The following is a 27059-nucleotide window of genomic DNA, read 5'->3' on the forward strand; positions in this document are numbered from 1 at the left end:
TATTCCTTACAAAATATTTAATCTTAATGAAAAAAATACAGTATAAACAAATAACATTGAATGCAATGACCACGAAGGGACTCGAACCTTCAATCTTCTGATCCAAAGTCAGACGCCTTATCCATTAGGCCACGTGGTCAATGTCTGTCCAAACTTTAAAGCCTAAGAAAGTATAGTAATATAAAGATTCAAGTAAAAAACATATTTGTTTTGTTTCTTTGAGACAACTGTTTTGGATAATCTTACACTCAGATGACAAACTTTAATCCAACAATAATTTCAATTATTAATTCTGAATAAAACTAATATTGTTTAGTATTCTACAATACCCCATTCAAGAAGTTTGAGAAACCTTAAACAAACTGAGAAATATATTTAATGGTTGATGTGCAATCTACAAAGTTTACTGAATAGTTAAAAGACCAAAAGGTTAGAGATTCTTCACTTTGAATCATGTTTGATCTGATTTCATTATTATAATCCAAACATAAGATGTTATCTTTATCTAAAAATATATACACTTAGATGTCAAACTTTGATCCAACAATAATTTTAGTTATTGATTCTGAAAGAAAATAATAATGTTTAGTATTCCACAATACCCAAGCCTAGAATTTTGAGAAACCTTAAATCAACTTAAAGATACATTGACTGCTGTGCAATCTACAAAGTTTGCTAAATAGTTTAAAGAACAAAGGTTTTGAGATATTTTACTTTGAGCTGTGTTTGTTCTGATTTCATTATTATATTCCTTACAAAATATTTAATCTTAATGAAAAAAATACAGTATAAACAAATAACATTGAATGCAATGACCACGAAGGGACTCAAATCCTCAATCTTCTGATCCGAAGTCAGACGCCTTATCCATTAGACCACGTGGTCAATGTCTGTCCAAAGATTAACACCTAAGAAAGTATAGTAATATAAAGATTCAAGTAAAAAACATATTTGTTTTGTTTCTTTGAGACAACTGTTTTGGATAATCTTACACTCAGATGACAAACTTTAATCCAACAATAATTTCAATTATTAATTCAGAATAAAACTAATATTGTTTAGTATTCTACAATACCCCATTCAAGAAGTTTGAGAAACCTTAAACAAACTGAGAAATATATTTAATGGTTGATGTGCAATCTACAAAGTTTACTGAATAGTTTAAAGACCAAAGGGTTAGAGATTCTTCACTTTGAATCATGTTTGATCTGATTTCATTATTATAATCCAAACATAAGATGTTATCTTTATGTAAAAGTATATAAACCTAGATGACAAACTTTGATCCAACAATAATTTTAGTTATTGATTCTGAAAGAAAATAATAATGTTTAGTATTCCACAATACCCAAGCCTAGAATTTTGAGAAACCTTAAATCAACTTAAAGATACATTGACTGCTGTGCAATCTACAAAGTTTGCTAAATAGTTTAAAGAACAAAGGTTTTGAGATATTTTTACTTTGAGCTGTGTTTGTTCTGATTTCATTATTATATTCCTTACAAAATATTTAATCTTAATGAAAAAAATACAGTATAAACAAATAACATTGAATGCAATGACCACGAAGGGACTCGAACCCTCAATCTTCTGATCCGAAGTCAGACGCCTTATCCATTAGGCCACGTGGTCAATGTCTGTCTAAAGATTAACGCCTAAGAAAGTATAGTAATATAAAGATTCAAGTAAAAAACACATTTGTTTTTTTTCTTTGAGACAACTGTTTTGGATAATCTTACACTCAGATGACAAACTTTAATCCAACAATAATTTCAATTATTAATTCTGAATAAAACTAATATTGTTTAGTATTCTACAATACCCCATTCAAGAAGTTTGAGAAACCTTAAACAAACTGAGAAATATATTTAATGGTTGATGTGCAATCTACAAAGTTTACTGAATAGTTTAAAGACCAAAGGGTTAGAGATTCTTCACTTTGAATCATGTTTGTTTTGATTTCATTATTATAATCCAAACATAAGATGTTATCTTTATGTAAAAATATATACACCTAGATGACAAACTTTGTTCCAACAATAATTTTAGTTATTGATTCTGAAAGAAAATAACAATGTTTAGTATTCCACAATACCCAAGCCTAGAATTTTGAGAAACCTTAATTCAACTTAAAGATACATTGACTGCTGTGCAATCTACAAAGTTTGCTAAATAGTTTAAAGAATAAAGGTTTTGAGATATTTTACTTTGAGCTGTGTTTGTTCTGATTTCATTATTATATTCCTTACAAAATATTTAATCTTAATGAAAAAAATACAGTATAAACAAATAACATTGAATGCAATGACCACGAAGGGACTCGAATCCTCAATCTTCTGATCCGAAGTCAGACGCCTTATCCATTAGACCACGTGGTCAATGTCTGTCCAAAGATTAACGCCTAAGAAAGTATAGTAATATAAAGATTCAAGTAAAAAACATATTTGTTTTGTTTCTTTGAGACAACTGTTTTGGATAATCTTACACTCAGATGACAAACTTTAATCCAACAATAATTTCAATTATTAATTCAGAATAAAACTAATATTGTTTAGTATTCTACAAAACCCCATTCAAGAATTTTGAGAAACCTTAAAGCTTTTTGCAGTATACATGCTCCCATTGGGCGAAATAATCAGGCGCCATGGCCTGGTCTACCACTGCTATGCAGATGATACACAATTGTACTTGTCCTTTGCTCCGGGCACTGATAACCCAATAGCAACCCTAAATGGCTGTCTAGCTGAACTACAGGAGTGGATGAGCGCCAGCTGGCTACGACTGAACCCTGATAAAACAGAGGTCCTTATAATACGACCGCAACATCAAAGGACAGGACTGCAGCATAGCCAACCAACTGGACTTACACTCGGGGATTCAGAATTACAGACCAGTGATCGTGTGCGGAATCTTGGCGTTGTCCTGGATGGTGGCTTGACACTTAAACATCAGATATCAGCCACAATCAAATCCTCATTCTTTCACCTGAGGAACATAGCCAGAATCAAGCACTTAATTCCCTCAGATGATCTGCCAAAAGTCATACATGCATTTGTATCATCTCGATTAGACTACTGTAATGCCCTCTACCTTGGTCTACCAGCAAAAGAATTGCAACGCTTACAGCTGGTGCAAAACACAGCTGCCAGGCTGTTAACCAACCAGCCCCGTTCTAGCCACATAACACCCATCCTCTACTCCCTTCACTGGCTGCCTGTAAGATGGCGAATCATCTTCAAGATTGGCTTACTGAGTTTCAAAGCATTACATGACCAAGGCCCAAGGTACCTGAAACAGCTTCTGACCCCATACTGCCCCACTCGATTACTGCGATCTGTAGATGAAGGACTTTTAGCTGTACCTAGAATCTACCGTAATTCATCTGGGGGTCGAGCTTTTAGTCATGCGGCTCCGACTCTATGGAACTCACTTCCCCGCACAGTGCGAGAGGCCCCAACTATAGAATCCTTCAAAAGTAGACTCAAGACTTTCCTGTTTACTCAAGCATTTCCATAGTGTCCCTTTTAGTATCTTCGTGCTTCTGTATTTTATGAAAATGTACTTCATTATTTTCTGTATTATATCATGCTATATATCTGTTAAGCGCCTTGAGTCCTATTGGAGAAAGAGCGCTATATAAATAAAATTATTATTATTATTATTATTATTATTAAACAAACTGAGAAATATATTTAATGGTTGATGTGCAATCTACAAAGTTTACTGAATAGTTTAAAGACCAAAGGGTTAGAGATTCTTCACTTTGAATCATGTTTGTTCTGATTTCATTATTATAATCCAAACATAAGATGTTATCTTTATGTAAAAATATATACACCTAGATGACAAACTTTGATCCAACAATAATTTTAGTTATTGATTCTGAAAGAAAATAACAATGTTTAGTATTCCACAATACCCAAGCCTAGAATTTTGAGAAACCTTAAATCAACTTAAAGATACATTGACTGCTGTGCAATCTACAAAGTTTGCTAAATAGTTTAAAGAACAAAGGTTTTGAGATATTTTACTTTGAGCTGTGTTTGTTCTGATTTCATTATTATATTCCTTACAAAATATTTAATCTTAATGAAAAAAATACAGTATAAACAAATAACATTGAATGCAATGACCACGAAGGGACTCGAATCTTCAATCTTCTGATCCGAAGTCAGACGCCTTATCCATTAGACCACGTGGTCAATGTCTGTCCAAAGATTAACGCCTAAGAAAGTATAGTAATATAAAGATTCAAGTAAAAAACATATTTGTTTTGTTTCTTTGAGACAACTGTTTTGGATAATCTTACACTCAGATGACAAACTTTAATCCAACAATAATTTCAATTATTAATTCTGAATAAAACTAATATTGTTTAGTATTCTACAATACCCCATTCAAGAAGTTTGAGAAACCTTAAACAAACTGAGAAATATATTTAATGTTGATGTGCAATCTACAAAGTTTACTGAATAGTTTAAAGACCAAAGGGTTAGAGATTCTTCACTTTGAATCATGTTTGATCTGATTTCATTATTATAATCCAAACATAAGATGTTATCTTTATGTAAAAATATATAAACCTAGATGACAAACTTTGATCCAACAATAATTTTAGTTATTGATTCTGAAAGAAAATAATAATGTTTAGTATTCCACAATACCCAAGCCTAGAATTTTGAGAAACCTTAAATCAACTTAAAGATACATTGACTGCTGTGCAATCTACAAAGTTTGCTAAATAGTTTAAAGAACAAAGGTTTTGAGATATTTTACTTTGAGCTGTGTTTGTTCTGATTTCATTATTATATTCCTTACAAAATATTTAATCTTAATGAAAAAAATACAGTATAAACAAATAACATTGAATGCAATGACCACGAAGGGACTCGAACCCTCAATCTTCTGATCCGAAGTCAGACGCCTTATCCATTAGGCCACGTGGTCAATGTCTGTCTAAAGATTAACGCCTAAGAAAGTATAGTAATATAAAGATTCAAGTAAAAAACACATTTGTTTTGTTTCTTTGAGACAACTGTTTTGGATAATCTTACACTCAGATGACAAACTTTAATCCAACAATAATTTCAATTATTAATTCTGAATAAAACTAATATTGTTTAGTATTCTACAATACCCCATTCAAGAAGTTTGAGAAACCTTAAACAAACTGAGAAATATATTTAATGGTTGATGTGCAATCTACAAAGTTTACTGAATAGTTTAACGACCAAAGGGTTAGAGATTCTTCACTTTGAATCATGTTTGTTCTGATTTCATTATTATAATCCAAACATAAGATGTTATCTTTATGTAAAAATATATACACCTAGATGACAAACTTTGATCCAACAATAATTTTAGTTATTGATTCTGAAAGAAAATAACAATGTTTAGTATTCCACAATACCCAAGCCTAGAATTTTGAGAAACCTTAAATCAACTTAAAGATACATTGACTGCTGTGCAATCTACAAAGTTTGCTAAATAGTTTAAAAAACAAAGGTTTTGAGATATTTTACTTTGAGCTGTGTTTGTTCTGATTTCATTATTATATTCCTTACAAAATATTTAATCTTAATGAAAAAAATACAGTATAAACAAATAACATTGAATGCAATGACCACGAAGGGACTCGAATCCTCAATCTTCTGATCCGAAGTCAGACGCCTTATCCATTAGGCCACATGGTCAATGTCTGTCCAAAGATTAACGCCTAAGAAAGTATAGTAATATAAAGATTCAAGTAAAAAACATATTTGTTTTGTTTCTTTGAGACAACTGTTTTGGATAATCTTACACTCAGATGACAAACTTTAATCCAACAATAATTTCAATTATTAATTCTGATTAAAACTAATATTGTTTAGTATTCTACAATACCCCATTCAAGAAGTTTGAGAAACCTTAAACAAACTGAGAAATATATTTAATGTTGATGTGCAATCTACAAAGTTTACTGAATAGTTTAAAGACCAAAGGGTTAGAGATACTTCACTTTGAATCATGTTTGATCTGATTTCATTATTATAATCCAAACATAAGATGTTATCTTTATGTAAAAATATATAAACCTAGATGACAAACTTTGATCCAACAATAATTTTAGTTATTGATTCTGAAAGAAAATAATAATGTTTAGTATCCCACAATACCCAAGCCTAGAATTTTGAGAAACCTTAAATCAACTTAAAGATACATTGACTGCTGTGCAATCTACAAAGTTTGCTAAATAGTTTAAAGAACAAAGGTTTTGAGATATTTTACTTTGAGCTGTGTTTGTTCTGATTTCATTATTATATTCCTTACAAAATATTTAATCTTAATGAAAAAAATACAGTATAAACAAATAACATTGAATGCAATGACCACGAAGGGGCTCGAACCCTCAATCTTCTGATCCGAAGTCAGATGCCTTATCCATTAGGCCACGTGGTCAATGTCTGTGCAAAGTTTAACGCCTAAGAAAGTATAGTAATATAAAGATTCAAGTAAAAAACATTTGTTTTGTTTCTTTGAGACAACTGTTTTGGATAATCTTACACTCAGATGTCAAACTTTAATCCAACAATAATTTCAATTATTAATTCTGAATAAAACTAATATTGTTTAGTATTCTACAATACCCCATTCAAGAAGTTTGAGAAACCTTAAACAAACTGAGAAATATATTTAATGGTTGATGTGCAATCTACAAAGTTTACTGAATAGTTTATAGACCAAAAGGTTAGAGATTCTTCACTTTGAATCATGTTTGATCTGATTTCATTATTATAATCCAAACATAAGATGTTATCTTTATCTAAAAATATATACACATAGATGTCAAACTTTGATCCAACAATAATTTTAGTTATTGATTCTGAAAGAAAATAATAATGTTTAGTATTCCACAATACCCAAGCCTAAAATTTTGAGAAACCTTAAATCAACTTAAAGATACATTGACTGCTGTGCAATCTACAAAGTTTGCTAAATAGTTTAAAGAACAAAGGTTTTGAGATATTTTACTTTGAGCTGTGTTTGTTCTGCTTTCATTATTATATTCCTTACAAAATATTTAATCTTAATGAAAAAAATACAGTATAAACAAATAACATTGAATGCAATGACCACGAAGGGACTCGAACCTTCAATCTTCTGATCCAAAGTGAGACGCCTTATCCATTAGGCCACGTGGTCAATGTCTGTCCAAACTTTAAAGCCTAAGAAAGTATAGTAATATAAAGATTCAAGTAAAAAACATATTTGTTTTGTTTCTTTGAGACAACTGTTTTGGATAATCTTACACTCAGATGACAAACTTTTATCCAACAATAATTTCAATTATTAATTCTGAATAAAACTAATATTGTTTAGTATTCTACAATACCCCATTCAAGAAGTTTGAGAAACCTTAAACAAACTGAGAAATATATTTAATGGTTGATGTGCAATCTACAAAGTTTACTGAATAGTTTAAAGACCAAAGGGTTAGAGATTCTTCACTTTGAATCATGTTTGTTCTGATTTCATTATTATAATCCAAACATAAGATGTTATCTTTATGTAAAAATATATACACCTAGATGACAAACTTTGATCCAACAATAATTTTAGTTATTGATTCTGAAAGAAAATAACAATGTTTAGTATTCCACAATACCCAAGCCTAGAATTTTGAGAAACCTTAAATCAACTTAAAGATACATTGACTGCTGTGCAATCTACAAAGTTTGCTAAATAGTTTAAAGAACAAAGGTTTTGAGATATTTTACTTTGAGCTGTGTTTGTTCTGATTTCATTATTATATTCCTTACAAAATATTTAATCTTAATGAAAAAAATACAGTATAAACAAATAACATTGAATGCAATGACCACGAAGGGACTCGAATCCTCAATCTTCTGATCCGAAGTCAGACGCCTTATCCATTAGACCACGTGGTCAATGTCTGTCCAAAGATTAACGCCTAAGAAAGTATAGTAATATAAAGATTCAAGTAAAAAACATATTTGTTTTGTTTCTTTGAGATAACTGTTTTGGATAATCTTACACTCAGATGACAAACTTTAATCCAACAATAATTTCAATTATTAATTCTGAATAAAACTAATATTGTTTAGTATTCTACAATACCCCATTCAAGAAGTTTGAGAAACCTTAAACAAACTGAGAAATATATTTAATGTTGATGTGCAATCTACAAAGTTTAGTGAATAGTTTAAAGACCAAAGGGTTAGAGATTCTACACTTTGAATCATGTTTGATCTGATTTCATTATTATAATCCAAACATAAGATGTTATCTTTATGTAAAAATATATAAACCTAGATGACAAACTTTGATCCAACAATAATTTTAGTTATTGATTCTGAAAGAAAATAACAATGTTTAGTATTCCACAATACCCAAGCCTAGAATTTTGAGAAACCTTAAATCAACTTAAAGATACATTGACTGCTGTGCAATCTACAAAGTTTGCTAAATAGTTTAAAGAACAAAGGTTTTGAGATATTTTACTTTGAGCTGTGTTTGTTCTGATTTCATTATTATATTCCGTACAAAATATTTAATCTTAATGAAAAAAATACAGTATAAACAAATAACATTGAATGCAATGACCACGAAGGGACTCGAACCCTCAATATTCTGATCCGAAGTCAGACGCCTTATCCATTAGGCCACGTGGTCAATGTCTGTCTAAAGATTAACGCCTAAGAAAGTATAGTAATATAAAGATTCAAGTAAAAAACACATTTGTTTTGTTTCTTTGAGACAACTGTTTTGGATAATCTTACACTCAGATGACAAACTTTAATCCAACAATAATTTCAATTATTCATTCTGAATAAAACTAATATTGTTTAGTATTCTACAATACCCCATTCAAGAAGTTTGAGAAACCTTAAACAAACTGAGAAATATATTTAATGGTTGATGTGCAATCTACAAAGTTTACTGAATAGTTTAAAGACCAAAGGGTTAGAAATTCTTCACTTTGAATCATGTTTGTTCTGATTTCATTATTATAATCCAAACATAAGATGTTATCTTTATGTAAAAATATATACACCTAGATGACAAACTTTGATCCAACAATAATTTTAGTTATTGATTCTGAAAGAAAATAACAATGTTTAGTATTCCACAATACCCAAGCCTAGAATTTTGAGAAACCTTAAATCAACTTAAAGATACATTGACTGCTGTGCAATCTACAAAGTTTGCTAAATAGTTTAAAAAACAAAGGTTTTGAGATATTTTACTTTGAGCTGTGTTTGTTCTGATTTCATTATTATATTCCTTACAAAATATTTAATCTTAATGAAAAAAATACAGTATAAACAAATAACATTGAATGCAATGACCACGAAGGGACTCGAATCCTCAATCTTCTGATCCGAAGTCAGACGCCTTATCCATTAGGCCACGTGGTCAATGTCTGTCCAAAGATTAACGCCTAAGAAAGTATAGTAATATAAAGATTCAAGTAAAAAACATATTTGTTTTGTTTCTTTGAGACAACTGTTTTGGATAATCTTACACTCAGATGACAAACTTTAATCCAACAATAATTTCAATTATTAATTCTGAATAAAACTAATATTGTTTAGTATTCTACAATACCCCATTCAAGAAGTTTGAGAAACCTTAAACAAACTGAGAAATATATTTAATGGTTGATGTGCAATCTACAAAGTTTACTGAATAGTTTAAAGACCAAAGGGTTAGAGATTCTTCACTTTGAATCATGTTTGTTCTGATTTCATTATTATAATCCAAACATAAGATGTTATCTTTATGTAAAAATATATACACCTAGATGACAAACTTTGATCCAACAATAATTTTAGTTATTGATTCTGAAAGAAAATAACAATGTTTAGTATTCCACAATACCCAAGCCTAGAATTTTGAGAAACCTTAAATCAACTTAAAGATACATTGACTGCTGTGCAATCTACAAAGTTTGCTAAATAGTTTAAAGAACAAAGGTTTTGAGATATTTTACTTTGAGCTGTGTTTGTTCTGATTTCATTATTATATTCCTTACAAAATATTTAATCTTAATGAAAAAAAATACAGTATAAACAAATAACATTGAATGCAATGACCACGAAGGGACTCGAATCCTCAATCTTCTGATCCGAAGTCAGACGCCTTATCCATTAGACCACGTGGTCAATGTCTGTCCAAAGATTAACGCCTAAGAAAGTATAGTAATATAAAGATTCAAGTAAAAGACATATTTGTTTTGTTTCTTTGAGACAACTGTTTTGGATAATCTTACACTCAGATGACAAACTTTAATCCAACAATAATTTCAATTATTAATTCTGAATAAAACTAATATTGTTTAGTATTCTACAATACCCCATTCAAGAAGTTTGAGAAACCTTAAACAAACTGAGAAATATATTTAATGTTGATGTGCAATCTACAAAGTTTACTGAATAGTTTAAAGACCAAAGGGTTAGAGATTCTTCACTTTGAATCATGTTTGATCTGATTTCATTATTATAATCCAAACATAAGATGTTATCTTTATGTAAAAATATATAAACCTAGATGACAAACTTTGATCCAACAATAATTTTAGTTATTGATTCTGAAAGAAAATAATAATGTTTAGTATTCCACAATACCCAAGCCTAGAATTTTGAGAAACCTTAAATCAACTTAAAGATACATTGACTGCTGTGCAATCTACAAAGTTTGCTAAATAGTTTAAAGAACAAAGGTTTTGAGATATTTTACTTTGAGCTGTGTTTGTTCTGATTTCATTATTATATTCCTTACAAAATATTTAATCTTAATGAAAAAAATACAGTATAAACAAATAACATTGAATGCAATGACCAAGAAGGGACTCGAACCCTCAATCTTCTGATCCGAAGTCAGACGCCTTATCGATTAGGCCACGTGGTCAATGTCTGTCCAAAGATTAACGCCTAAGAAAGTATAGTAATATAAAGATTCAAGTAAAAAACATATTTGTTTTGTTTCTTTGAGACAACTGTTTTGGATAATCTTACACTCAGATGACAAACTTTAATCCAACAATAATTTCAATTATTAATTCTGAATAAAACTAATATTGTTTAGTATTCTACAATACCCCATTCAAGAAGTTTGAGAAACCTTAAACAAACTGAGAAATATATTTAATGGTTGATGTGCAATCTACAAAGTTTACTGAATAGTTTAAAGACCAAAGGGTTAGAGATTCTTCACTTTGAATCATGTTTGTTCTGATTTCATTATTATAATCCAAACATAAGATGTTATCTTTATGTAAAAATATATACACCTAGATGACAAACTTTGATCCAACAATAATTTTAGTTATTGATTCTGAAAGAAAATAACAATGTTTAGTATTCCACAATACCCAAGCCTAGAATTTTGAGAAACCTTAAATCAACTTAAAGATACATTGACTGCTGTGCAATCTACAAAGTTTGCTAAATAGTTTAAAGAACAAAGGTTTTGAGATATTTTACTTTGAGCTGTGTTTGTTCTGATTTCATTATTATATTCCTTACAAAATATTTAATCTTAATGAAAAAAAATACAGTATAAACAAATAACATTGAATGCAATGACCACGAAGGGACTCGAATCCTCAATCTTCTGATCCGAAGTCAGACGCCTTATCCATTAGACCACGTGGTCAATGTCTGTCCAAAGATTAACGCCTAAGAAAGTATAGTAATATAAAGATTCAAGTAAAAGACATATTTGTTTTGTTTCTTTGAGACAACTGTTTTGGATAATCTTACACTCAGATGACAAACTTTAATCCAACAATAATTTCAATTATTAATTCTGAATAAAACTAATATTGTTTAGTATTCTACAATACCCCATTCAAGAAGTTTGAGAAACCTTAAACAAACTGAGAAATATATTTAATGTTGATGTGCAATCTACAAAGTTTACTGAATAGTTTAAAGACCAAAGGGTTAGAGATTCTTCACTTTGAATCATGTTTGATCTGATTTCATTATTATAATCCAAACATAAGATGTTATCTTTATGTAAAAATATATAAACCTAGATGACAAACTTTGATCCAACAATAATTTTAGTTATTGATTCTGAAAGAAAATAATAATGTTTAGTATTCCACAATACCCAAGCCTAGAATTTTGAGAAACCTTAAATCAACTTAAAGATACATTGACTGCTGTGCAATCTACAAAGTTTGCTAAATAGTTTAAAGAACAAAGGTTTTGAGATATTTTACTTTGAGCTGTGTTTGTTCTGATTTCATTATTATATTCCTTACAAAATATTTAATCTTAATGAAAAAAATACAGTATAAACAAATAACATTGAATGCAATGACCAAGAAGGGACTCGAACCCTCAATCTTCTGATCCGAAGTCAGACGCCTTATCGATTAGGCCACGTGGTCAATGTCTGTCTAAAGATTAACGCCTAAGAAAGTATAGTAATATAAAGATTCAAGTAAAAAACACATTTGTTTTGTTTCTTTGAGACAACTGTTTTGGATAATCTTACACTCAGATGACAAACTTTAATCCAACAATAATTTCAATTATTCATTCTGAATAAAACTAATATTGTTTAGTATTCTACAATACCCCATTCAAGAAGTTTGAGAAACCTTAAACAAACTGAGAAATATATTTAATGGTTGATGTGCAATCTACAAAGTTTACTGAATAGTTTAAAGACCAAAGGGTTAGAGATTCTTCACTTTGAATCATGTTTGTTCTGATTTCATTATTATAATCCAAACATAAGATGTTATCTTTATGTAAAAATATATACACATAGATGTCAAACTTTGATCCAACAATAATTTTAGTTATTGATTCTGAAAGAAAATAATAATGTTTAGTATTCCACAATACCCAAGCCTAGAATTTTGAGAAACCTTAAATCAACTTAAAGATACATTGACTGCTGTGCAATCTGCAAAGTTTGCTAAATAGTTTAAAGAACAAAGGTTTTGAGATATTTTACTTTGAGCTGTGTTTGTTCTGCTTTCATTATTATATTCCTTACAAAATATTTAATCTTAATGAAAAAAATACAGTATAAACAAATAACATTGAATGCAATGACCACGAAGGGACTCGAACCTTCAATCTTCTGATCCAAAGTCAGACGGTTTATCCATTAGGCCACGTGGTCAATGTCTGTCCAAACATTAAAGCCTAAGAAAGTATAGTAATATAAAGATTCAAGTAAAAAACATATTTGTTTTGTTTCTTTGAGACAACTGTTTTGGATAATCTTACACTCAGATGACAAACTTTAATCCAACAATAATTTCAATTATTAATTCTGAATAAAACTAATATTGTTTAGTATTCTACAATACCCCATTCAAGAAGTTTGAGAAACCTTAAACAAACTGAGAAATATATTTAATGTTGATGTGCAATCTACAAAGTTTACTGAATAGTTAAAAGACCAAAAGGTTAGAGATTCTTCACTTTGAATCATGTTTGATCTGATTTCATTATTATAATCCAAACATAAGATGTTATCTTTATCTAAAAATATATACACTTAGATGTCAAACTTTGATCCAACAATAATTTTAGTTATTGATTCTGAAAGAAAATAATAATGTTTAGTATTCCACAATACCCAAGCCTAGAATTTTGAGAAACCTTAAATCAACTTAAAGATACATTGACTGCTGTGCAATCTGCAAAGTTTGCTAAATAGTTTAAAGAACAAAGGTTTTGAGATATTTTACTTTGAGCTGTGTTTGTTCTGATTTCATTATTATATTCCTTACAAAATATTTAATCTTAATGAAAAAAATGCAGTATAAACAAATAACATTGAATGCAATGACCACGAAGGGGCTCGAACCCTCAATCTTCTGATCCGAAGTCAGATGCCTTATCCATTAGGCCACGTGGTCAATGTCTGTGCAAAGTTTAACGCCTAAGAAAGTATAGTAATATAAAGATTCAAGTAAAAAACATTTGTTTTATTTCTTTGAGACAACTGTTTTGGATAATCTTACACTCAAATGTCAAACTTTAATCCAACAATAATTTCAATTATTAATTCTGAATAAAACTAATATTGTTTAGTATTCTACAATACCCCATTCAAGAAGTTTGAGAAACCTTAAACAAACTGAGAAATATATTTAATGGTTGATGTGCAATCTACAAAGTTTACTGAATAGTTTATAGACCAAAAGGTTAGAGATTCTTCACTTTGAATCATGTTTGATCTGATTTCATTATTATAATCCAAACATAAGATGTTATCTTTATCTAAAAATATATACACATAGATGTCAAACTTTGATCCAACAATAATTTTAGTTATTGATTCTGAAAGAAAATAATAATGTTTAGTATTCCACAATACCCAAGCCTAGAATTTTGAGAAACCTTAAATCAACTTAAAGATACATTGACTGCTGTGCAATCTACAAAGTTTGCTAAATAGTTTAAAGAACAAAGGTTTTGAGATATTTTACTTTGAGCTGTGTTTGTTCTGCTTTCATTATTATATTCCTTACAAAATATTTAATCTTAATGAAAAAAATACAGTATAAACAAATAACATTGAATGCAATGACCACGAAGGGGCTCGAACCCTCAATCTTCTGATCCGAAGTCAGATGCCTTATCCATTAGGCCACGTGGTCAATGTCTGTGCAAAGTTTAACGCCTAAGAAAGTATAGTAATATAAAGATTCAAGTAAAAAACATTTGTTTTATTTCTTTGAGACAACTGTTTTGGATAATCTTACACTCAAATGTCAAACTTTAATCCAACAATAATTTCAATTATTAATTCTGAATAAAACTAATATTGTTTAGTATTCTACAATACCCCATTCAAGAAGTTTGAGAAACCTTAAACAAACTGAGAAATATATTTAATGGTTGATGTGCAATCTACAAAGTTTACTGAATAGTTTATAGACCAAAAGGTTAGAGATTCTTCACTTTGAATCATGTTTGATCTGATTTCATTATTATAATCCAAACATAAGATGTTATCTTTATCTAAAAATATATACACATAGATGTCAAACTTTGATCCAACAATAATTTTAGTTATTGATTCTGAAAGAAAATAATAATGTTTAGTATTCCACAATACCCAAGCCTAGAATTTTGAGAAACCTTAAATCAACTTAAAGATACATTGACTGCTGTGCAATCTACAAAGTTTGCTAAATAGTTTAAAGAACAAAGGTTTTGAGATATTTTACTTTGAGCTGTGTTTGTTCTGCTTTCATTATTATATTCCTTACAAAATATTTAATCTTAATGAAAAAAATACAGTATAAACAAATAACATTGAATGCAATGACCACGAAGGGACTCGAACCTTCAATCTTCTGATCCAAAGTCAGACGCCTTATCCATTAGGCCACGTGGTCAATGTCTGTCCAAACATTAAAGCCTAAGAAAGTATAGTAATATAAAGATTCAAGTAAAAAACATATTTGTTTTGTTTCTTTGAGACAACTGTTTTGGATAATCTTACACTCAGATGACAAACTTTAATCCAACAATAATTTCAATTATTAATTCTGAATAAAACTAATATTGTTTAGTATTCTACAATACCCCATTCAAGAAGTTTGAGAAACCTTAAACAAACTGAGAAATATATTTAATGGTTGATGTGCAATCTACAAAGTTTACTGAATAGTTAAAAGACCAAAAGGTTAGAGATTCTTCACTTTGAATCATGTTTGATCTGATTTCATTATTATAATCCAAACATAAGATGTTATCTTTATCTAAAAATATATACACTTAGATGTCAAACTTTGATCCAACAATAATTTTAGTTATTGATTCTGAAAGAAAATAATAATGTTTAGTATTCCACAATACCCAAGCCTAGAATTTTGAGAAACCTTAAATCAACTTAAAGATACATTGACTGCTGTGCAATCTACAAAGTTTGCTAAATAGTTTAAAGAACAAAGGTTTTGAGATATTTTACTTTGAGCTGTGTTTGTTCTGATTTCATTATTATATTCCTTACAAAATATTTAATCTTAATGAAAAAAATACAGTATAAACAAATAACATTGAATGCAATGACCACGAAGGGACTCAAATCCTCAATCTTCTGATCCGAAGTCAGACGCCTTATCCATTAGACCACGTGGTCAATGTCTGTCCAAAGATTAACGCCTAAGAAAGTATAGTAATATAAAGATTCAAGTAAAAAACATATTTGTTTTGTTTCTTTGAGACAACTGTTTTGGATAATCTTACTCTCAGATGACAAACTTTAATCCAACAATAATTTCAATTATTAATTCTGATTAAAACTAATATTGTTTAGTATTCTACAATACCCCATTCAAGAAGTTTGAGAAACCTTAAACAAACTGAGAAATATATTTAATGTTGATGTGCAATCTACAAAGTTTACTGAATAGTTTAAAGACCAAAGGGTTAGAGATTCTTCACTTTGAATCATGTTTGATCTGATTTCATTATTATAATCCAAACATAAGATGTTATCTTTATGTAAAAATATATAAACCTAGATGACAAACTTTGATCCAACAATAATTTTAGTTATTGATTCTGAAAGAAAATAATAATGTTTAGTATTCCACAATACCCAAGCCTAGAATTTTGAGAAACCTTAAATCAACTTAAAGATACATTGACTGCTGTGCAATCTACAAAGTTTGCTAAATAGTTTAAAGAACAAAGGTTTTGAGATATTTTACTTTGAGCTGTGTTTGTTCTGATTTCATTATTATATTCCTTACAAAATATTTAATCTTAATGAAAAAAATACAGTATAAACAAATAACATTGAATGCAATGACCACGAAGGGGCTCGAACCCTCAATCTTCTGATCCGAAGTCAGATGCCTTATCCATTAGGCCACGTGGTCAATGTCTGTGCAAAGTTTAACGCCTAAGAAAGTATAGTAATATAAAGATTCAAGTAAAAAACATTTGTTTTATTTCTTTGAGACAACTGTTTTGGATAATCTTACACTCAAATGTCAAACTTTAATCCAACAATAATTTCAATTATTAATTCTGAATAAAACTAATATTGTTTAGTATTCTACAATACCCCATTCAAGAAGTTTGAGAAACCTTAAACAAACTGAGAAATATATTTAATGGTTGATGTGCAATCTACAAAGTTTACTGAATAGTTTATAGACCAAAAGGTTAGAGATTCTTCACTTTGAATCATGTTTGATCTGATTTCATTATTATAATCCAAACATAAGATGTTATCTTTATCTAAAAATATATACACATAGATGTCAAACTTTGATCCAACAATAATTTTAGTTATTGATTCTGAAAGAAAATAATAATGTTTAGTATTCCACAATACCCAAGCCTAGAATTTTGAGAAACCTTAAATCAACTTAAAGATACATTGACTGCTGTGCAATCTACAAAGTTTGCTAAATAGTTTAAAGAACAAAGGTTTTGAGATATTTTACTTTGAGCTGTGTTTGTTCTGCTTTCATTATTATATTCCTTACAAAATATTTAATCTTAATGAAAAAAATACAGTATAAACAAATAACATTGAATGCAATGACCACGAAGGGACTCGAATCCTCAATCTTCTGATCCAAAGTCAGACGCCTTATCCATTAGACCACGTGGTCAATGTCTGTCCAAAGATTAACGCCTAAGAAAGTATAGTAATATAAAGATTCAAGTAAAAAACATATTTGTTTTGTTTCTTTGAGACAACTGTTTTGGATAATCTTACACTCAGATGACAAACTTTAATCCAACAATAATTTCAATTATTAATTCTGATTAAAACTAATATTGTTTAGTATTCTACAATACCCCATTCAAGAAGTTTGAGAAACCTTAAACAAACTGAGAAATATATTTAATGTTGATGTGCAATCTACAAAGTTTACTGAATAGTTTAAAGACCAAAGGGTTAGAGATTCTTCACTTTGAATCATGTTTGATCTGATTTCATTATTATAATCCAAACATAAGATGTTATCTTTATGTAAAAATATATAAACCTAGATGACAAATTTTGATCCAACAATAATTTTAGTTATTGATTCTGAAAGAAAATAATAATGTTTAGTATTCCACAATACCCAAGCCTAGAATTTTGAGAAACCTTAAATCAACTTAAAGATACATTGACTGCTGTGCAATCTACAAAGTTTGCTAAATAGTTTAAAGAACAAAGGTTTTGAGATATTTTACTTTGAGCTGTGTTTGTTCTGATTTCATTATTATATTCCTTACAAAATATTTAATCTTAATGAAAAAAATACAGTATAAACAAATAACATTGAATGCAATGACCACGAAGGGGCTCGAACCCTCAATCTTCTGATCCGAAGTCAGATGCCTTATCCATTAGGCCACGTGGTCAATGTCTGTGCAAAGTTTAACGCCTAAGAAAGTATAGTAATATAAAGATTCAAGTAAAAAACATTTGTTTTATTTCTTTGAGACAACTGTTTTGGATAATCTTACACTCAAATGTCAAACTTTAATCCAACAATAATTTCAATTATTAATTCTGAATAAAACTAATATTGTTTAGTATTCTACAATACCCCATTCAAGAAGTTTGAGAAACCTTAAACAAACTGAGAAATATATTTAATGGTTGATGTGCAATCTACAAAGTTTACTGAATAGTTTATAGACCAAAAGGTTAGAGATTCTTCACTTTGAATCATGTTTGATCTGATTTCATTATTATAATCCAAACATAAGATGTTATCTTTATCTAAAAATATATACACATAGATGTCAAACTTTGATCCAACAATACTTTTAGTTATTGATTCTGAAAGAAAATAATAATGTTTAGTATTCCACAATACCCAAGCCTAGAATTTTGAGAAACCTTAAATCAACTTAAAGATACATTGACTGCTGTGCAATCTACAAAGTTTGCTAAATAGTTTAAAGAACAAAGGTTTTGAGATATTTTACTTTGAGCTGTGTTTGTTCTGCTTTCATTATTATATTCCTTACAAAATATTTAATCTTAATGAAAAAAATACAGTATAAACAAATAACATTGAATGCAATGACCACGAAGGGACTCGAACCTTCAATCTTCTGATCCAAAGTCAGACGCCTTATCCATTAGGCCACGTGGTCAATGTCTGTCCAAACATTAAAGCCTAAGAAAGTATAGTAATATAAAGATTCAAGTAAAAAACATATTTGTTTTGTTTCTTTGAGACAACTGTTTTGGATAATCTTACACTCAGATGACAAACTTTAATCCAACAATAATTTCAATTATTAATTCTGAATAAAACTAATATTGTTTAGTATTCTACAATACCCCATTCAAGAAGTTTGAGAAACCTTAAACAAACTGAGAAATATATTTAATGGTTGATGTGCAATCTACAAAGTTTACTGAATAGTTAAAAGACCAAAAGGTTAGAGATTCTTCACTTTGAATCATGTTTGATCTGATTTCATTATTATAATCCAAACATAAGATGTTATCTTTATCTAAAAATATATACACTTAGATGTCAAACTTTGATCCAACAATAATTTTAGTTATTGATTCTGAAAGAAAATAATAATGTTTAGTATTCCACAATACCCAAGCCTAGAATTTTGAGAAACCTTAAATCAACTTAAAGATACATTGACTGCTGTGCAATCTACAAAGTTTGCTAAATAGTTTAAAGAACAAAGGTTTTGAGATATTTTACTTTGAGCTGTGTTTGTTCTGATTTCATTATTATATTCCTTACAAAATATTTAATCTTAATGAAAAAAATACAGTATAAACAAATAACATTGAATGCAATGACCACGAAGGGACTCAAATCCTCAATCTTCTGATCCGAAGTCAGACGCCTTATCCATTAGACCACGTGGTCAATGTCTGTCCAAAGATTAACGCCTAAGAAAGTATAGTAATATAAAGATTCAAGTAAAAAACATATTTGTTTTGTTTCTTTGAGACAACTGTTTTGGATAATCTTACTCTCAGATGACAAACTTTAATCCAACAATAATTTCAATTATTAATTCTGATTAAAACTAATATTGTTTAGTATTCTACAATACCCCATTCAAGAAGTTTGAGAAACCTTAAACAAACTGAGAAATATATTTAATGTTGATGTGCAATCTACAAAGTTTACTGAATAGTTTAAAGACCAAAGGGTTAGAGATTCTTCACTTTGAATCATGTTTGATCTGATTTCATTATTATAATCCAAACATAAGATGTTATCTTTATGTAAAAATATATAAACCTAGATGACAAACTTTGATCCAACAATAATTTTAGTTACTGATTCTGAAAGAAAATAATAATGTTTAGTATTCCACAATACCCAAGCCTAGAATTTTGAGAAACCTTAAATCAACTTAAAGATACATTGACTGCTGTGCAATCTACAAAGTTTGCTAAATAGTTTAAAGAACAAAGGTTTTGAGATATTTTACTTTGAGCTGTGTTTGTTCTGATTTCATTATTATATTCCTTACAAAATATTTAATCTTAATGAAAAAAATACAGTATAAACAAATAACATTGAATGCAATGACCACGAAGGGGCTCGAACCCTCAATCTTCTGATCCGAAGTCAGATGCCTTATCCATTAGGCCACGTGGTCAATGTCTGTGCAAAGTTTAACGCCTAAGAAAGTATAGTAATATAAAGATTCAAGTAAAAAACATTTGTTTTATTTCTTTGAGACAACTGTTTTGGATAATCTTACACTCAAATGTCAAACTTTAATCCAACAATAATTTCAATTATTAATTCTGAATAAAACTAATATTGTTTAGTATTCTACAATACCCCATTCAAGAAGTTTGAGAAACCTTAAACAAACTGAGAAATATATTTAATGGTTGATGTGCAATCTACAAAGTTTACTGAATAGTTTATAGACCAAACGGTTAGAGATTCTTCACTTTGAATCATGTTTGATCTGATTTCATTATTATAATCCAAACATAAGATGTTATCTTTATCTAAAAATATATACACATAGATGTCAAACTTTGATCCAACAATAATTTTAGTTATTGATTCTGAAAGAAAATAATAATGTTTAGTATTCCACAATACCCAAGCCTAGAATTTTGAGAAACCTTAAATCAACTTAAAGATACATTGACTGCTGTGCAATCTACAAAGTTTGCTAAATAGTTTAAAGAACAAAGGTTTTGAGATATTTTACTTTGAGCTGTGTTTGTTCTGCTTTCATTATTATATTCCTTACAAAATATTTAATCTTAATGAAAAAAATACAGTATAAACAAATAACATTGAATGCAATGACCACGAAGGGACTCGAATCCTCAATCTTCTGATCCAAAGTCAGACGCCTTATCCATTAGACCACGTGGTCAATGTCTGTCCAAAGATTAACGCCTAAGAAAGTATAGTAATATAAAGATTCAAGTAAAAAACATATTTGTTTTGTTTCTTTGAGACAACTGTTTTGGATAATCTTACACTCAGATGACAAACTTTAATCCAACAATAATTTCAATTATTAATTCTGATTAAAACTAATATTGTTTAGTATTCTACAATACCCCATTCAAGAAGTTTGAGAAACCTTAAACAAACTGAGAAATATATTTAATGTTGATGTGCAATCTACAAAGTTTACTGAATAGTTTAAAGACCAAAGGGTTAGAGATTCTTCACTTTGAATCATGTTTGATCTGATTTCATTATTATAATCCAAACATAAGATGTTATCTTTATGTAAAAATATATAAACCTAGATGACAAATTTTGATCCAACAATAATTTTAGTTATTGATTCTGAAAGAAAATAATAATGTTTAGTATTCCACAATACCCAAGCCTAGAATTTTGAGAAACCTTAAATCAACTTAAAGATACATTGACTGCTGTGCAATCTACAAAGTTTGCTAAATAGTTTAAAGAACAAAGGTTTTGAGATATTTTACTTTGAGCTGTGTTTGTTCTGATTTCATTATTATATTCCTTACAAAATATTTAATCTTAATGAAAAAAATACAGTATAAACAAATAACATTGAATGCAATGACCACGAAGGGGCTCGAACCCTCAATCTTCTGATCCGAAGTCAGATGCCTTATCCATTAGGCCACGTGGTCAATGTCTGTGCAAAGTTTAACGCCTAAGAAAGTATAGTAATATAAAGATTCAAGTAAAAAACATTTGTTTTGTTTCTTTGAGACAACTGTTTTGGATAATCTTACACTCAGATGTCAAACTTTAACCCAACAATAATTTCAATTATTAATTCTGAATAAAACTAATATTGTTTAGTATTCTACAATACCCCATTCAAGAAGTTTGAGAAACCTTAAACAAACTGAGAAATATATTTAATGGTTGATGTGCAATCTACAAAGTGTACTGAACAGTTTATAGACCAAAAGGTTAGAGATTCTTCACTTTGAATCATGTTTGATCTGATTTAATTATTATAATCCAAACATAAGATGTTATCTTTATCTAAAAATATATACACATAGATGTCAAACTTTGATCCAACAATAATTTTAGTTATTGATTCTGAAAGAAAATAATAATGTTTAGTATTCCACAATACCCAAGCCTAGAATTTTGAGAAACCTTAAATCAACTTAAAGATACATTGACTGCTGTGCAATCTACAAAGTTTGCTAAATAGTTTAAAGAACAAAGGTTTTGAGATATTTTACTTTGAGCTGTGTTTGTTCTGCTTTCATTATTATATTCCTTACAAAATATTTAATCTTAATGAAAAAAATACAGTATAAACAAATAACATTGAATGCAATGACCATGAAGGGACTCGAACCTTCAATCTTCTGATCCAAAGTCAGACGCCTTATCCATTAGGCCACGTGGTCAATGTCTGTCCAAACTTTAAAGCCTAAGAAAGTATAGTAATATAAAGATTCAAGTAAAAAACATATTTGTTTTGTTTCTTTGAGACAACTGTTTTGGATAATCTTACACTCAGATGACAAACTTTAATCCAACAATAATTTCAATTATTAATTCTGAATAAAACTAATATTGTTTAGTATTCTACAATACCCCATTCAAGAAGTTTGAGAAACCTTAAACAAACTGAAAAATATATTTAATGGTTGATGTGCAATCTACAAAGTTTACTGAATAGTTAAAAGACCAAAAGGTTAGAGATTCTTCACTTTGAATCATGTTTGATCTGATTTCATTATTATAATCCAAACATAAGATGTTATCTTTATCTAAAAATATATACACTTAGATGTCAAACTTTGATCCAACAATAATTTTAGTTATTGATTCTGAAAGAAAATAATAATGTTTAGTATTCCACAATACCCAAGCCTAGAATTTTGAGAAACCTTAAATCAACTTAAAGATACATTGACTGCTGTGCAATCTACAAAGTTTGCTAAATAGTTTAAAGAACAAAGGTTTTGAGATATTTTACTTTGAGCTGTGTTTGTTCTGCTTTCATTATTATATTCCTTACAAAATATTTAATCTTAATGAAAAAAATACAGTATAAACAAATAACATTGAATGCAATGACCACGAAGGGACTCGAATCCTCAATCTTCTGATCCAAAGTCAGACGCCTTATCCATTAGACCACGTGGTCAATGTCTGTCCAAAGATTAACGCCTAAGAAAGTATAGTAATATAAAGATTCAAGTAAAAAACATATTTGTTTTGTTTCTTTGAGACAACTGTTTTGGATAATCTTACACTCAGATGACAAACTTTAATCCAACAATAATTTCAATTATTAATTCTGATTAAAACTAATATTGTTTAGTATTCTACAATACCCCATTCAAGAAGTTTGAGAAACCTTAAACAAACTGAGAAATATATTTAATGTTGATGTGCAATCTACAAAGTTTACTGAATAGTTTAAAGACCAAAGGGTTAGAGATTCTTCACTTTGAATCATGTTTGATCTGATTTCATTATTATAATCCAAACATAAGATGTTATCTTTATGTAAAAATATATAAACCTAGATGACAAATTTTGATCCAACAATAATTTTAGTTATTGATTCGGAAAGAAAATAATAATGTTTAGTATTCCACAATACCCAAGCCTAGAATTTTGAGAAACCTTAAATCAACTTAAAGATACATTGACTGCTGTGCAATCTACAAAGTTTGCTAAATAGTTTAAAGAACAAAGGTTTTGAGATATTTTACTTTGAGCTGTGTTTGTTCTGATTTCATTATTATATTCCTTACAAAATATTTAATCTTAATGAAAAAAATACAGTATAAACAAATAACATTGAATGCAATGACCACGAAGGGGCTCGAACCCTCAATCTTCTGATCCGAAGTCAGATGCCTTATCCATTAGGCCACGTGGTCAATGTCTGTGCAAAGTTTAACGCCTAAGAAAGTATAGTAATATAAAGATTCAAGTAAAAAACATTTGTTTTGTTTCTTTGAGACAACTGTTTTGGATAATCTTACACTCAGATGTCAAACTTTAACCCAACAATAATTTCAATTATTAATTCTGAATAAAACTAATATTGTTTAGTATTCTACAATACCCCATTCAAGAAGTTTGAGAAACCTTAAACAAACTGAGAAATATATTTAATGGTTGATGTGCAATCTACAAAGTGTACTGAATAGTTTATAGACCAAAAGGTTAGAGATTCTTCACTTTGAATCATGTTTGATCTGATTTAATTATTATAATCCAAACATAAGATGTTATCTTTATCTAAAAATATATACACATAGATGTCAAACTTTGATCCAACAATAATTTTAGTTATTGATTCTGAAAGAAAATAATAATGTTTAGTATTCCACAATACCCAAGCCTAGAATTTTGAGAAACCTTAAATCAACTTAAAGATACATTGACTGCTGTGCAATCTACAAAGTTTGCTAAATAGTTTAAAGAACAAAGGTTTTGAGATATTTTACTTTGAGCTGTGTTTGTTCTGCTTTCATTATTATATTCCTTACAAAATATTTAATCTTAATGAAAAAAATACAGTATAAACAAATAACATTGAATGCAATGACCATGAAGGGACTCGAACCTTCAATCTTCTGATCCAAAGTCAGACGCCTTATCCATTAGGCCACGTGGTCAATGTCTGTCCAAACTTTAAAGCCTAAGAAAGTATAGTAATATAAAGATTCAAGTAAAAAACATATTTGTTTTGTTTCTTTGAGACAACTGTTTTGGATAATCTTACACTCAGATGACAAACTTTAATCCAACAATAATTTCAATTATTAATTCTGAATAAAACTAATATTGTTTAGTATTCTACAATACCCCATTCAAGAAGTTTGAGAAACCTTAAACAAACTGAAAAATATATTTAATGGTTGATGTGCAATCTACAAAGTTTACTGAATAGTTAAAAGACCAAAAGGTTAGAGATTCTTCACTTTGAATCATGTTTGATCTGATTTCATTATTATAATCCAAACATAAGATGTTATCTTTATCTAAAAATATATACACTTAGATGTCAAACTTTGATCCAACAATAATTTTAGTTATTGATTCTGAAAGAAAATAATAATGTTTAGTATTCCACAATACCCAAGCCTAGAATTTTGAGAAACCTTAAATCAACTTAAAGATACATTGACTGCTGTGCAATCTACAAAGTTTGCTAAATAGTTTAAAGAACAAAGGTTTTGAGATATTTTACTTTGAGCTGTGTTTGTTCTGATTTCATTATTATATTCCTTACAAAATATTTAATCTTAATGAAAAAAATACAGTATAAACAAATAACATTGAATGCAATGACCACGAAGGGACTCGAATCCTCAATCTTCTGATCCGAAGTCAGACGCCTTATCCATTAGACCACGTGGTCAATGTCTGTCCAAAGATTAACGCCTAAGAAAGTATAGTAATATAAAGATTAAAGTAAAAACATATTTGTTTTGTTTCTTTGAGACAACTGTTTTGGATAATCTTACACTCAGATGACAAACTTTAATCCAACAATAATTTCAATTATTAATTCTGAATAAAACTAATATTGTTTAGTATTCTACAATACCCCATTCAAGAAGTTTGAGAAACCTTAAACAAACTGAGAAATATATTTAATGGTTGATGTGCAATCTACAAAGTTTACTGAATAGTTAAAAGACCAAAAGGTTAGAGATTCTTCACTTTGAATTATGTTTGATCTGATTTCATTATTATAATCCAAACATAAGATGTTATCTTTATCTAAAAATATATACACTTAGATGTCAAACTTTGATCCAACAATAATTTTAGTTATTGATTCTGAAAGAAAATAATAATGTTTAGTATTCCGCAATACCCAAGCCTAGAATTTTGAGAAACCTTAAATCAACTTAAAGATACATTGACTGCTGTGCAATCTACAAAGTTTGCTAAATAGTTTAAAGAACAAAGGTTTTGAGATATTTTACTTTGAGCTGTGTTTGTTCTGATTTCATTATTATATTCCTTACATAATATTTAATCTTAATGAAAAAAATACAGTATAAACAAATAACATTGAATGCAATGACCACGAAGTGACTCGAATCCACAATCTTCTGATCCGAAGTCAGACGCCTTATCCATTAGACCACGTGGTCAATGTCTGTCCAAACATTAACGCCTTAGAAAGTATAGTAATATAAAGATTAAAGTAAAAACATATTTGTTTTGTTTCTTTGAGACAACTGTTTTGGATAATCTTACACTCAGATGACAAACTTTAATCCAACAATAATTTCAATTATTAATTCTGAATAAAACTAATATTGTTTAGTATTCTACAATACCCCATTCAAGAAGTTTGAGAAACCTTAAACAAACTGAGAAATATATTTAATGGTTGATGTGCAATCTACAAAGTTTACTGAACAGTTAAAAGACCTAAAGGTTAGAGATTCTTCACTTTGAATCATGTTTGATCTGATTTCATTATTATAATCCAAACATAAGATGTTATCTTTATCTAAAAATATATACACTTAGATGTCAAATTTTGATCCAACAATAATTTTAGTTATTTATTCTGAAAGAAAATAATAATGTTTAGTATTCCACAATACCCAAACCTAGAATTTTGAGAAACCTTAAATCAACTTAAAGA

General features: G+C 28.9%; 26 non-coding genes across 26 annotated transcripts; all 26 read right to left on the reverse strand.

Moving 5' to 3' along the window:
• Nucleotides 1-66: 66 nt before the first annotated feature.
• Nucleotides 67-139, reverse strand: TRNAQ-UUG (transfer RNA glutamine (anticodon UUG)). Its single transcript has one exon. It is a non-coding gene; the product is annotated as a tRNA-Gln (tRNA).
• A 1420-nt stretch (nt 140-1559) lies between these two features.
• Nucleotides 1560-1632, reverse strand: TRNAR-UCG (transfer RNA arginine (anticodon UCG)). The gene has a single exon. It is a non-coding gene; the product is annotated as a tRNA-Arg (tRNA).
• Nucleotides 1633-2305: 673 nt separating this feature from the next.
• TRNAR-UCG (transfer RNA arginine (anticodon UCG)) lies at nt 2306-2378 on the reverse strand. Its single transcript has one exon. It is a non-coding gene; the product is annotated as a tRNA-Arg (tRNA).
• Nucleotides 2379-4874: 2496 nt separating this feature from the next.
• On the reverse strand, nt 4875-4947 carry TRNAR-UCG (transfer RNA arginine (anticodon UCG)). Its single transcript has one exon. It is a non-coding gene; the product is annotated as a tRNA-Arg (tRNA).
• Nucleotides 4948-5620: 673 nt separating this feature from the next.
• On the reverse strand, nt 5621-5693 carry TRNAR-UCG (transfer RNA arginine (anticodon UCG)). Its single transcript has one exon. It is a non-coding gene; the product is annotated as a tRNA-Arg (tRNA).
• Nucleotides 5694-6365: 672 nt separating this feature from the next.
• TRNAR-UCG (transfer RNA arginine (anticodon UCG)) lies at nt 6366-6438 on the reverse strand. The gene has a single exon. It is a non-coding gene; the product is annotated as a tRNA-Arg (tRNA).
• A 1417-nt stretch (nt 6439-7855) lies between these two features.
• TRNAR-UCG (transfer RNA arginine (anticodon UCG)) lies at nt 7856-7928 on the reverse strand. Its single transcript has one exon. It is a non-coding gene; the product is annotated as a tRNA-Arg (tRNA).
• A 672-nt stretch (nt 7929-8600) lies between these two features.
• On the reverse strand, nt 8601-8673 carry TRNAR-UCG (transfer RNA arginine (anticodon UCG)). The gene has a single exon. It is a non-coding gene; the product is annotated as a tRNA-Arg (tRNA).
• A 673-nt stretch (nt 8674-9346) lies between these two features.
• Nucleotides 9347-9419, reverse strand: TRNAR-UCG (transfer RNA arginine (anticodon UCG)). The gene has a single exon. It is a non-coding gene; the product is annotated as a tRNA-Arg (tRNA).
• Nucleotides 9420-10093: 674 nt separating this feature from the next.
• TRNAR-UCG (transfer RNA arginine (anticodon UCG)) lies at nt 10094-10166 on the reverse strand. Its single transcript has one exon. It is a non-coding gene; the product is annotated as a tRNA-Arg (tRNA).
• A 672-nt stretch (nt 10167-10838) lies between these two features.
• On the reverse strand, nt 10839-10911 carry TRNAR-UCG (transfer RNA arginine (anticodon UCG)). The gene has a single exon. It is a non-coding gene; the product is annotated as a tRNA-Arg (tRNA).
• Nucleotides 10912-11585: 674 nt separating this feature from the next.
• TRNAR-UCG (transfer RNA arginine (anticodon UCG)) lies at nt 11586-11658 on the reverse strand. The gene has a single exon. It is a non-coding gene; the product is annotated as a tRNA-Arg (tRNA).
• Nucleotides 11659-12330: 672 nt separating this feature from the next.
• TRNAR-UCG (transfer RNA arginine (anticodon UCG)) lies at nt 12331-12403 on the reverse strand. The gene has a single exon. It is a non-coding gene; the product is annotated as a tRNA-Arg (tRNA).
• A 1418-nt stretch (nt 12404-13821) lies between these two features.
• On the reverse strand, nt 13822-13894 carry TRNAR-UCG (transfer RNA arginine (anticodon UCG)). Its single transcript has one exon. It is a non-coding gene; the product is annotated as a tRNA-Arg (tRNA).
• A 671-nt stretch (nt 13895-14565) lies between these two features.
• TRNAR-UCG (transfer RNA arginine (anticodon UCG)) lies at nt 14566-14638 on the reverse strand. The gene has a single exon. It is a non-coding gene; the product is annotated as a tRNA-Arg (tRNA).
• A 671-nt stretch (nt 14639-15309) lies between these two features.
• On the reverse strand, nt 15310-15382 carry TRNAQ-UUG (transfer RNA glutamine (anticodon UUG)). The gene has a single exon. It is a non-coding gene; the product is annotated as a tRNA-Gln (tRNA).
• Nucleotides 15383-16800: 1418 nt separating this feature from the next.
• TRNAR-UCG (transfer RNA arginine (anticodon UCG)) lies at nt 16801-16873 on the reverse strand. Its single transcript has one exon. It is a non-coding gene; the product is annotated as a tRNA-Arg (tRNA).
• A 671-nt stretch (nt 16874-17544) lies between these two features.
• TRNAQ-UUG (transfer RNA glutamine (anticodon UUG)) lies at nt 17545-17617 on the reverse strand. The gene has a single exon. It is a non-coding gene; the product is annotated as a tRNA-Gln (tRNA).
• A 672-nt stretch (nt 17618-18289) lies between these two features.
• Nucleotides 18290-18362, reverse strand: TRNAR-UCG (transfer RNA arginine (anticodon UCG)). The gene has a single exon. It is a non-coding gene; the product is annotated as a tRNA-Arg (tRNA).
• Nucleotides 18363-19033: 671 nt separating this feature from the next.
• TRNAQ-UUG (transfer RNA glutamine (anticodon UUG)) lies at nt 19034-19106 on the reverse strand. Its single transcript has one exon. It is a non-coding gene; the product is annotated as a tRNA-Gln (tRNA).
• A 1418-nt stretch (nt 19107-20524) lies between these two features.
• Nucleotides 20525-20597, reverse strand: TRNAR-UCG (transfer RNA arginine (anticodon UCG)). The gene has a single exon. It is a non-coding gene; the product is annotated as a tRNA-Arg (tRNA).
• A 671-nt stretch (nt 20598-21268) lies between these two features.
• On the reverse strand, nt 21269-21341 carry TRNAQ-UUG (transfer RNA glutamine (anticodon UUG)). Its single transcript has one exon. It is a non-coding gene; the product is annotated as a tRNA-Gln (tRNA).
• Nucleotides 21342-22013: 672 nt separating this feature from the next.
• TRNAR-UCG (transfer RNA arginine (anticodon UCG)) lies at nt 22014-22086 on the reverse strand. The gene has a single exon. It is a non-coding gene; the product is annotated as a tRNA-Arg (tRNA).
• Nucleotides 22087-23503: 1417 nt separating this feature from the next.
• TRNAQ-UUG (transfer RNA glutamine (anticodon UUG)) lies at nt 23504-23576 on the reverse strand. Its single transcript has one exon. It is a non-coding gene; the product is annotated as a tRNA-Gln (tRNA).
• A 672-nt stretch (nt 23577-24248) lies between these two features.
• Nucleotides 24249-24321, reverse strand: TRNAR-UCG (transfer RNA arginine (anticodon UCG)). The gene has a single exon. It is a non-coding gene; the product is annotated as a tRNA-Arg (tRNA).
• Nucleotides 24322-25738: 1417 nt separating this feature from the next.
• Nucleotides 25739-25811, reverse strand: TRNAR-UCG (transfer RNA arginine (anticodon UCG)). Its single transcript has one exon. It is a non-coding gene; the product is annotated as a tRNA-Arg (tRNA).
• Nucleotides 25812-27059: the final 1248 nt, after the last annotated feature.

Source organism: Pseudophryne corroboree, chromosome 8 (genome assembly GCF_028390025.1).
Source record: "Pseudophryne corroboree isolate aPseCor3 chromosome 8, aPseCor3.hap2, whole genome shotgun sequence".
NCBI lineage: Eukaryota > Metazoa > Chordata > Amphibia > Anura > Myobatrachidae > Pseudophryne > Pseudophryne corroboree.